Source organism: Capsicum annuum, chromosome 8 (assembly GCF_002878395.1).
Source record: "Capsicum annuum cultivar UCD-10X-F1 chromosome 8, UCD10Xv1.1, whole genome shotgun sequence".
Lineage (NCBI taxonomy): Eukaryota > Viridiplantae > Streptophyta > Magnoliopsida > Solanales > Solanaceae > Capsicum > Capsicum annuum.
In genome coordinates this window covers 171998138-172009431 of record NC_061118.1, presented here as the reverse complement: position 1 = coordinate 172009431, position 11294 = coordinate 171998138, and the positions used below count along the sequence as shown (strand labels likewise).

The 11294-nt window shown below is 35.7% G+C and overlaps 1 long non-coding RNA gene across 2 annotated transcripts; it reads right to left on the bottom strand.

Annotated features, from left to right (window-relative positions):
- Positions 1-6130: 6130 nt before the first annotated feature.
- LOC107880040 lies at positions 6131-10568 on the bottom strand. Of its 2 annotated transcripts, none has more exons than XR_001677151.2 (3): positions 10205-10568; positions 7792-8110; positions 6131-6791 (listed from the first exon to the last, which is right to left on the bottom strand). It is a non-coding gene; the product is annotated as an uncharacterized LOC107880040 (long non-coding RNA). The 2 variants fall into 2 exon arrangements; XR_001677152.2 differs by having other exon boundaries at positions 6131-6668.
- Between the last annotated feature and the right edge of the window lie 726 nt (positions 10569-11294).

The following is an 11294-nucleotide window of genomic DNA, read 5'->3' as shown; positions in this document are numbered from 1 at the left end:
GGTACAAGTAGTGGAAGTCTGAAAGGTCAGATGATGCAGGTCCTGTAGAGTGGGAGGAGTTTGTCACGACATTCTTAGACAGATTCTTTCCCCAAGAGCTGAGGGAGGTGAAGGTGCTAGAGTTCATCAACCTCGGGCAGGGCAATATGACAGTGAAAGAGTATTCTCTCAGGTTTACTTAATTAGCCAGATATGCCCCTCATGTGGTTGCAGACAACAGAGCTAAGATGAGTAAGTTCGTTTCGGGGTGAATGACAACGTGGTAAATGAGTGTAGGTCTGCGATACTGAATAGTGACATAACTTTAGCTAGGCTTATGAATCATGCTCAGCAGATAGAGAAGCAGAAAGTTAGGATGAGGGAGAGGCAGAACAATAGAGCAAGGTCAGGAAATTTCAAATTTAATCCGCCTAAATTAGAAGAAGAAAACCGTTCTCAGTTTCGTCCTAAGCCATCCATTCCAGCTCCTTCTTCAGCCAGTGCTCCAGCTCCTAAGTTCAGAGATAGAGCGCCAACCTCTAAGTCTCAGGGCAGTGTCAGCAATGCCCGAACTAATCTCCTATGTCAGACTTATGGTAAGAACCACAAGGGTGCTTGCAGAGCTAGTAGCGATGTCTGTTTTGGTTGTGGCAAGCCAGGCCACAGAGTCAGAGATTTTCCCCAGTCAGGTTATCAGGGTCAGCAGAACCGTTCCACAACTTAGTCCGATCGCCCGAACCAGCAGGGTGCCACTTCCGGTGCTACTAGTGGGCAACGCCCAAACAGACTTTATGCTCTTCAAACCCGACAAAATCAGGAAAATTCTCCTGATATCATTACTAGTACATTACAGATCTTTCCTGTTCATGTTTACGCTTTGCTAGATCCAGGTGTGTCCTTGTCTTTTGTTACTTCTTATATAACAGGCAATTTTGGAGTCAGTCCTGAAATTCTAACAGAGCCCTTTTCAGTCTCTACTTCAGTGGGTAAAACCATCATATCTCGGTGGGTATACAGGAACTGCCCGGTTATGATATTTCGAAAAGTCACTTCAACAGATTTAGTCGAGTTAGAGATGACTGATTTTGATGTCATTCTCAGCATGGATTGGCTTCACTCCTGCTATGCCACAGTCTACTGCAGAAATAGAATAGTTCAGTTTCAGTTTTTGAATGAGCTCGTCTTAGAGTAGAGGGGTAGTACTTCATCTTTCAAGGGTCAGCTTGTTTCCTACCTTCTGGCAAGGAAAATGATATCTAAGGGATATGTTTACCATCTCATTCATGTTAAGGACTCTAGTTCCGAATCTTCCAGTCTTGAATCAGTCCCAGTGGTTAATAAATATTCAGATATTTTTCCCGAAGATCTTCCAGGCATTCCTCCCAAAAGGGAAATAGACTTCGATATTGATATCCTTCCGGATACTCAGCCTATTTCTATTCCACCATACAGAATGGCACCAGAATAACTCAAGGAACTGAAAGAACAGTTGAAATATCTCTTAGATAAGGGATTCATTAGACCCAACGTTTCCCCGTGGGGTGCACCAGTCTTATTCATGCGCAAGAAAGATGGTTCTCTCAGGATGTGCATAAATTACCGTCAGCTTAATAGAGTCACGGTCAAGAATAAGTATCCACTTCCCAGAATCGATGACTTGTTTGACCAACTTCAGGGTGCCAGTTATTTCTCCAAGATAGACCTCAGATCAGGCTACCATCATCTCAGAGTTAGAGAATGTGACATTCCGAAGATAGCTTTCCGTACTCGGTATGGTCACTTTGAGTTCTTAGTCATGTCCTTTGGTCTGACCAATGCCCCTGCAGCCTTCATGGACTTGATGAACCAAGTGTTCAAGCAGTACTTGGACATGTTTGTGATGGTCTTTATAGATGACATCCTTGTTTACTCCCGTAGTGAGCAAGACCATTCAGACCATCTCAGAATTGTTCTTCAGACTCTCAGAGATCATCAGTTATTCTCCAAATTTAGTAAGTACAAATTTTGGCTAAGGTCAGTAGCATTCCTTGGCCATATCGTTTTCGGTGATGGCGTTAGAGTAGATCCTTAAAAGACTGAAGTGGTAAGAAACTGGCCTTGCCCCGTATCTTCATCAGATATCAGGAGTTTCTTGGGTTTAGCTGGCTATTACAGATGGTTTGTCGAGGGATTTTATTCTATTGTGTCCCCCATGGCTAGATTGGCTCAGAAGAAGGTCAAGTTTTAGTGGTCAGATCCTTGCAAGAAGAGTTTTCAAGAGTTGAATACTCGACTCACCTCAGCTCCAATTTTAGTGTTACCATATGGTACGGATATGTATATGTTGGATCGGGTACCATGCCCGTACGGTACATGAATATAGATTGTTCCCTGCAGGTCATGACTATTTGGGCAAAAATAAGTCCCATAGCATGTGTGTACATAAAAGATTGTTGATTTTTGTGGATGTTTACAGTATGGTTGATACTCTTGATGATTATGTGGCTTGTTTGTGAGCACTGTTTGACCTGTTATTATTGATTCATTGATTATTTGTTATGTGATGAAGCTTGTCTGCTTGTTATTTGATTCATGTTGTGTACATGCTATTAAATTGAGTTGGCCTATGATACCTACCAATACATAGTGGTTTGTACTGATACTACCCTACCCTGTACTCTTATTTTGTTGAGTGCAGAAAGTATTCTAGAGGCTCAGACATGTCCTCACCTGTAGAGTTTGATAGCGAATCTTGATCCAAGGGTGAGCACTCCGTCACCAGGCTACCATGGGTCATCTTATTTGTTCTTGTCCATCTTTCGGGCAATGAAACATTCTTTATTTACTTTATTTTGGATATCTCTTTAGACATGATCTTTGTTAGCAGATTTTGTACGATGACTTTCGGGTCTTGAAAATTTTAGTAATAGTTTGTTTGACTTCCGCATTAATAATGATTAGTCCTGGATTATTGTTATTATGTTGATTTTATGATAATATCATCTTAATATTAATTAAGTGAATAGGTAATGGTTCGGTTTAGATGGTTCTCCCATAGGAAGATTAGGGTGGGTGCCACTCATGGCCATTTAGGTCGTGACAATTAGTAATATATGTATTAGTTATGAGGAAATTTACCTGCCTTTTTTTTATATAGGGATTAGTTACACAATTCATACCAACTAGCATTAATTTTGCACATAATTCATACCAACTAGCAAATATGATACTCCCTCCGTTTCATTTTATTTGTTTCAAATTTCCTAATTTGATTTCTCATTTTACTTTGTCATTTTTCACAAATCAATAAGGAGACAAAAAAAAAAATCTTGTTTTATCCTTTGCATTAGTTACCTTTTTTTAAAATTAAAATGTAAACATCATTTAATAGGAGTACTATAGTAAACTAGTCATGTTATTAATTGTTTTTTTTTAATTAATGTGTCAAGTTAATTTGAGACAAGTAAAATGAGACAGATGGAGTTACGGTCTCATTTTCAATCAAAGCATTTAAAATATTATTTAAAAATTATTTCTATATTTGAGCAAAATATTATTTAAAAATTATTTCTATATAATTTAGATAAGTACTATGAGGGGTGGGTTATGAAGTGGCGGGATGAGAGTTATGGTGGGGTGACGACAAACGGTATTGAAGAGGGAAGGGCTCAATGAATGTAAAATATAGAATATAATTTTTCTACTTTCATGAAGTCATTTTTATAAGTCTAAAAAGACTTATTTTCTAGATATATTTTTTTTTCCAACAATCTATCAAATATGATTTTTTTTTTTTTAAAACATGTTGAACATACCACTTATTTATTTTAAATTAAATTTTATGTCCATCCAAATTTGCTAATTATCCTTCATGCTTTCTTTTTCATAAATAAAGTCCTTTAAAAGTTATCCAAATATAACCAGAAAAACTTTAATAATCATAACAGTTTACTAGACAAGACACAAAACGCATCACTAAATTAATTTAATTACAAGACACAAAACGTATCACTAAATTAATTTAATTATGTAACAGAAAAATGTGATTTAAGTTATATTTTTTCTAAAATTAAATTTTATATTCTTTATCATCAGCTTGGACTCGGGCTTAATAGGGCCTCATGCAACTAGTATGAATAATATCGCGGGAAAAGGTCACTGTATAGCACTTTTAAAAACAAATAGCCTAAGTTTGAAAACTTTCCAAAAAGTGACCAGTCGGATATACTATTTCCATTTACATTTTCTAATTTAGGTCATTTTGACCTACCTAGTCCATACACAATACCAATACGACTATATACAATACTGCTACAGTATTCAACTTAGACAATTCGACTCTTTTAAAAATATTTCAATTTTTTTTTGCTAGAAATTTTTTAACTATTAATTATTCTGCTTTTTTTTATTGTTTAGAAATAATAATTAAATTATATAAAAATAATATAATTGTTGAATAGGATATGTATCTATATAAGATATATGTATAGAAATTATATAGTTCTATCAATGTATATGTATAATATATATATATATATATATATATATATATATATATATAAATATATATAAAGTGTATAAAAATTATATAATTGTTGTATAAAACATGTAAAAAAAATGTGCAGTTATTATATAAATTGTGTATCAAAATTGTATAATTTTCGTATAAAATATTTATATGTATAAGATATGTATTGAAACTGTATAGGAGGTGTATAGAAACGGTATAGAACAAGCCAGTGAATTGAAATAATTAAAAAGTGAAATTTAAATTTCATCATCATTTTCGTGAAAATAATTTAATTTGAATTGTCTTTCTTCCTTTCCCCTAATATCTCTTATCAAGATATCAGAAGATACCTAAACTATTATTAAGATTGTATTGGTTCCTCAGCTAACAAAAGGGTAGAGTTATTAGGACTAGAATATTAAGCATTCTGACTAGGCCCTCTTCCAAGTCCTTTTCCAGTTTCTGTTCCACAAAATTTGGGGGTCTTGCCAAGTAGATTGGATTATTTGTCGTCCATTGATTAAAAGTGATCTGGAGTTATTTGTCTAACTGGTAATGTTATATTTTTCGTATAGGTTATTGAACGGGAGGATATTCGGACTTAAATTACTGTGAACTTTTGTCGTTATAATTTCAGGTAATGTTTGCAATAAAATTGTCCCATTAATTTTTAACATTCAACTCTCCAGTGATGCTTGAAAATTACGAGTAAATTGTTGATAGTTGTGGTGAAAATTTCTTCCTATTACATGCTAGATACGACATTGAGCGACAAAATTAATCGATAAAAAGTATGATATTCGTCCAAATTTGAACCGATTGAAATTGCCTTTTTTAATGGCAAATCAATTTGGGCACAATCCAATTCAACACATTTACAAATTGGACTGATACTAACTATAATATATAATTTAAACAAGCCCCTATTTAAAAACTTATCAAAATATTTAGATTTGATTGGAGCTGCTTACTGAGAAAAGAGATATGTATACATTTAATGACGTTTAGAACCTTTAAGTGAAGTGAAAATATTCATCACTGAGAAGACTGAAATTCTTTCATTCTAATTGGAAATCTCAAGTTTGAACTTTATAAATATGTAAATAGTCCTTTGATACAATCATACAAATGTTGTACTTCTATAATTAAAGGCTTTCAAATAACCAATGATTAAATGGGAGAAAGCACATCACAACACGTAAATGGATAAGAAAATTGAAATGATTAGCACCCAATTAATTAGCACACGTTGTCTATGCAGGAGAAATCAAGTGGTCATTCTCATGCAACTGGCATGAAATTATCAAGTGGAAAATTTTATTAGTACAACGAAAAATTTGAGCGTTCCCTTTTGTTTTTGTATAATGTCAGTCATTGTTCTTTGAAATCTTTGTAGAAAGTACATTTAGCAATTTTACTGGAGCGTAAATGGTGATATATTAGCAAAATCTTACCGTTACCACCTTCCCCTCCATTAGTTTGTAGAGCCAATAGAAGGTGAACAAAGAGGATGAGCAAAAGAGATTTTGATTGCAAAGGTTATATGTTGTGCTCCACTCATAATAAAAGAATTTACAAGGAGAAGAAAGCATCTCGAATTTGAGTAGAAAAATAATGCTTTAGGAATAACTAATGTGGAGAGCAACAGCTTCGGGAAAATGCTGGAGAAACAAAAAGCATACTTCCCCCTGAAAAAAGGTTCCATTAAGAAAACAACATTACATGTTTATCAAGTAAACTCATCCTACTCCAACATTATCTGGGGTAGAATAAGAAAAAAAATTACAAGTTTTCATATGGTTGAAACAATGATGTCAACTTGACAAGAACGATCTCTATAATTACCAGTTGTATGTATGGTTGAGCACCCATTTGTGGGATTATAAGAGGTGTGTTGTTATTGTTGTGTGGTCGAGCGAGCTAAATTGAAGAAAGAATTCTGGGGAAGTAAATAGATTCGCCACATCCAATTTAAACCTTTTTGCAAGACAGCTGCTGTATTTTCTCTATCACAACTTCTGCCAGATCCAGTGAAATCGAGATAATCAGCATTTCCATCCTCAAGGTTATCGCAGATTGGCAGGAAGGTGGTTTAATTACTCTTTACCTTCTTTTCTATTGTTGCATCAACAGGACAAACAGTACTTTCATCGTTTGGCCATGTAACATCCTCTTTTGCAACTCCATAATCCATTAAAAGCTTCCAAACATGAACAAAGGTCAAAATTGATGACCAAAGTTAAAAGAGAGAACTGCGTAAAGTAGGATCATAGAACACCCTCTAGTACCAATTTGATAGAGGAAAAGCGAACTGTTCATCGACCTACAAATAGAAGAAAAAGGATAAATAATTTAGATTCAATTCTTAGTAGCTTTTTTATGGCTGAAACATGCAGATGAATGTTATCCATAGAACACATCATATTGTATCAGAGTCGGAAAACACTAAGTGACAGCTGAAAGTGATTAAAGGGCAAAGGAAGAAGGTGGTGAAACAAAAAAAAAAATTCTACTTAATGCAAGAACCAATAATTAGAAATACAAATAAGAATGTGGACAAAAGGCACTGAAAAACTTCACTTAACAGAAATATATGAAGCAAAAGCCTTGTCAATCAAGTGCGAAAATTATTAAACATCTACGATCCAAATATATTCTACTTTACAATAGCGATTCGCTTTGTCATTTATATTTGTTTTATAGTATTATCCGTTTTAAAACAGAGTGTTGAGGCCAGCCTGATAACCGCACTAAGTAAGCAACATGAAGCACCTAGCCCAGCTACACCGAGTTTCAGGATTTTAGGTGTGTCCCTTTAACAATATTAATATCATAAAATATTAGGACACTTAGAGGCTAAATATATTCAAATGTAATTTATGTGATATTAGCAGTGAAACACTAATATTAATGCTAGAACTAAATAAGAAAGAAGATTTAAGAACGACACAGCAAATTTCACAACTGATATGAACAGCATTAAGACACTGCATGCAGAATTACAAATTTTGCAATTCCCCGATCATATCAAACATGTAATTGACATCATTTACATAGCCAGAGACCATGTTGCACCAAAAAGCTAGAAATAAAATATATATTTGTATTAAGGCTATGAAAATTCCCCCATTCGCCTTAAAAATTTCAGTCATTTATCTCTATATAAATTGTCTACCAAATGAGATATGGTATTCCAAATACATGCCTTTTTGAGTCCAACTTTGTTCCAGCTGTGCAAGCAAACCACAATAGAGTGATGCATTGTTCAGTTCATGACAAAAAAATTGCAATTAACATGCACCAAATTTAGTAAGTGATCTTACCACGTGCAAAAGAAGATGATAGATCTCTTTAGGGGACTTCTTGCATGGAGGACATTTGCTACAAAGTTGCATTTCTCTTTTCTAGAGATTAGACTGGATGAGACACATTTCCTTTGTCACTAGCCAAGAGAAGCTTTTTTTTTTTTTTTTGGGCGAACACCTTTAAAGGTGCTACGATGTGCCAACTCTTCCACAAAGTAGTATTGCACGAAATCAACAGTGATAAGTCTCATCATAACGAGAAAAGGAGATAGAGGATCTCACGGTCTCAATCCTCTTTGACTAGAGAAAATCCATGCTGTCTCTGGTGGATTAATCACTGCAAAATAATATAGCTTACTAGGTTTAAAACAAAAATAAAATAAAATTTAAGCAGGGGGAGTTGAAAACTGAAAAAATTGCTATGCAGGGTGGGATTGGTTAACCTTTATGCGGGTTAAGCCAAACCGACCTCACCCCACCTCACTGTCATCCCTAGTGTTGTCCTAGAAAGTGCACTAAGCTAGTGCGTCAATACAATAGCTCATGTCATGCAATTTCTCTATCATGTCTAACAAGGAATCTGAATCCCGTACAAAAATCAGTTTGCACCAAAAAGCTAGCAAATAAAATGCTCTAAACTTAAAAGCTAAGTATGCTTGGCTTGTTGCCTTCTCAAATTCTGTTGTTCCTTTCTGTCCATACAGTTAGCTTGTGGTAAACTATTCCAATTTTTGAGGTACTATTTGGGGAGACCTCTATTCCAGCAAGGAACTCTTGAGTAGAAAGTGACATAGTCCACTCATGCCAAGAATAATGAAAGATAAACTCCGTAACTGAGATTCAACTCCACAGTTAAGAAAAAGGTAATATGCCTCTTCATGATGAACTACAAAACTACTACGTCTAATTAAAATCCATTTTGTGCAGTAAAACTAAATTTGAGTCTGTATATGGGTGGCGTAACAGTATAAACTTGACAAGTGCTATGCATTGGGAAAAAACCCGCTAAGGTAAGCAGGCTCTACAGACATTTTATGCTACATGATGCCGAGAATGCAGGATATCATGATATCTGATGTTCTTTCTTTTTTTGAGTTACCATGTAACATATGAAACCACTTTGGAAAACTTGGCAGAAATATAAATTACAAACCATCTTGCTAGCTTTTCTTATCAAAGAACTAGTTGAATATAGTGAATAGCCACAATAACAATATACCCTGTGAAATCCCACAAGTGGGGTCTGGGGAGGGTAGAGTGCACGCAGAGCTTATCTCTACCTTGGGGAGGTAGAGGGTGTAACACCCCGTACTTTCGGGATAGAGTTTAGACCGTCGTTCCTACGCGTATAGACCCGAACTGAGTTATTCCTTGTTAATATATGTGTGGTGATCACTCCTATTGTAACGCCCTGTAAATTTCTAGACTCGATTCCATCTAGTGTCATGTTTGAGGGGCTAACAACTAGAAGATTTTCTAAGTGTCATTAGGATTCCATCGCGTCAACCCTAATCTGGTAGGAGGAAGACTTACCCTATGCTGGCTACGTAGTTCGGCAATGCAGGGACTGCTACTAAGGGTCAAACCCTCTGCTGGCAGGAATGCCCCCATCCCTGGGTTTGTTCGGTGCTGAATCCTACTCCCAACTGAATGGACCTTGAACTGATCTCTAAACTGTACTAGGCTTGACTGAACTGACACCGATTCATGTTGACTGACTGAACTGTACTGATTTTACTGAGTTTTGTAACTGACTGGGTTCTACTATTCGTGACATGGCTAAGACTATTCTGTAGCTAATGTAATTCTAGGTAAACAACTAAATTTCGGGTAATAAATACCCGCAGGACTCAATAGCATCAATAATAACAAGACATAGCAATTCTTGAAAACATAACCATAGTCAATTGTCCACAATGAAATTACTGAGATATTTTGTCAAATATTTGGACCTGTACATGAATGGAAATGTATGCTAACATATAATAATTTCACTATTTCATTCACATGGACATTCCATCAAACACTTACAAGGCATAACTTTAACCTGGGAGTAATTTTGAACATGTAGTTTTAGCATGAATTCATCCTTTAGATCACCAATGGTTCAAAATGCACAATTTGTTCACTTAGGCATTTTGACAAACATATGAGAGGAATAACCTTATACTTAGTCATGGACAACATGTTAATGCATCATGACTATCATAATCAATTTACAATTTAAGGACTTCAATCTAAGAAAATCATAATTCAACTCACATGCTAACATAATCTCATGGAACTCATAAAAAATCTCAACTTGAAATCCATACAACATTAAAATCATGAGCACAATTTAATCCATAACATGAAAATCATAATTCAAGTTTTAAAAAGGTTTCTTGAACTCCAAGTGTGAAAGAAACCCAAGGATGAACACCTAATATACCTTGCTTGTTAATTTCGTGAAGATTGTGGTGAGTTCTTGAGACTTGATTCTTAAAGCTTGATGAAACAAGGACTTGTTCTTGATAGGATTTTGTGAAAAGGATGAGCAATTATGCTATTTGGGGCTTTAATCCTTGTTATGGACCTACTGGGTAAAGGGAAAATGACCCATTTGCCCTTAAAAATGCGGAGCAAAACTGCAGAAATTACCTGGATCGGACTGGCCAGGGCACCGCGGGCTTTGGAGCACCGCTCTAGGCAAGGCACCGCAGGCTCCGAAGCGCCGCTCAGGGCAGGGCGCCGCGGGCATATCGCCTCGAGCCATTGTTTCTGAATCTCAAACACGCCCTTATGCTAATCTAAAGATTCTGAAACTCATCCGAGATGTACTATTGACTTCCATGCTTATGAATCAACTTAAAAACTAACTTTCTAATGTCGGGAAGGTCGTAAATAAATTCATCAAAGTTTGAGGGCTTTAGAAATGACTAAGTCCTAACACTTAGCTGAATTTTTTCTAAGTCTGGGACCTCTCTTGGCATGCTTTAAAGGACTCAAACGACTAGAATTTTGCGGGGTTTTACATTTGGAGTCTTGATCACCACCGAAAAGAAGTCTTTCGAGAATCCCAATTAGACTACCACTTGAAAATTTTTACTAAAGAAAAGAAATTTAACTATTTGCTCAAAATGGTACATACAATCTGACATTATATCCTTTAATTTAACATATAAGGAATGATAATCTGTTATGACTCGTGGTCAAATAGACGTAAGACAGACTTTCTAATGGTCCCAATATCTCCTCGGGTATTGGGTCGTCCTAGGCTCATGCCTAAATGAGATTTTGGTTTAGCTCTATCCTAGGTGTCTTCCTAGACAAGATTTTGGTTTAGCTCTATCCTAAATTTCTAGAGTGGGTTTGGACACAGGTTTTCAAGTGAAAAGCTTGGGTTTGGAAATACGAACAGCCTCCAACCACCTAACATGTCGTTAAATCATCGTATTCCCAACACTTGATTTGAAGTTGATCAACAAGGGTCGGGACATCCACGAAACCCAAAAACTATTTAATAATAATTATGCAGGATT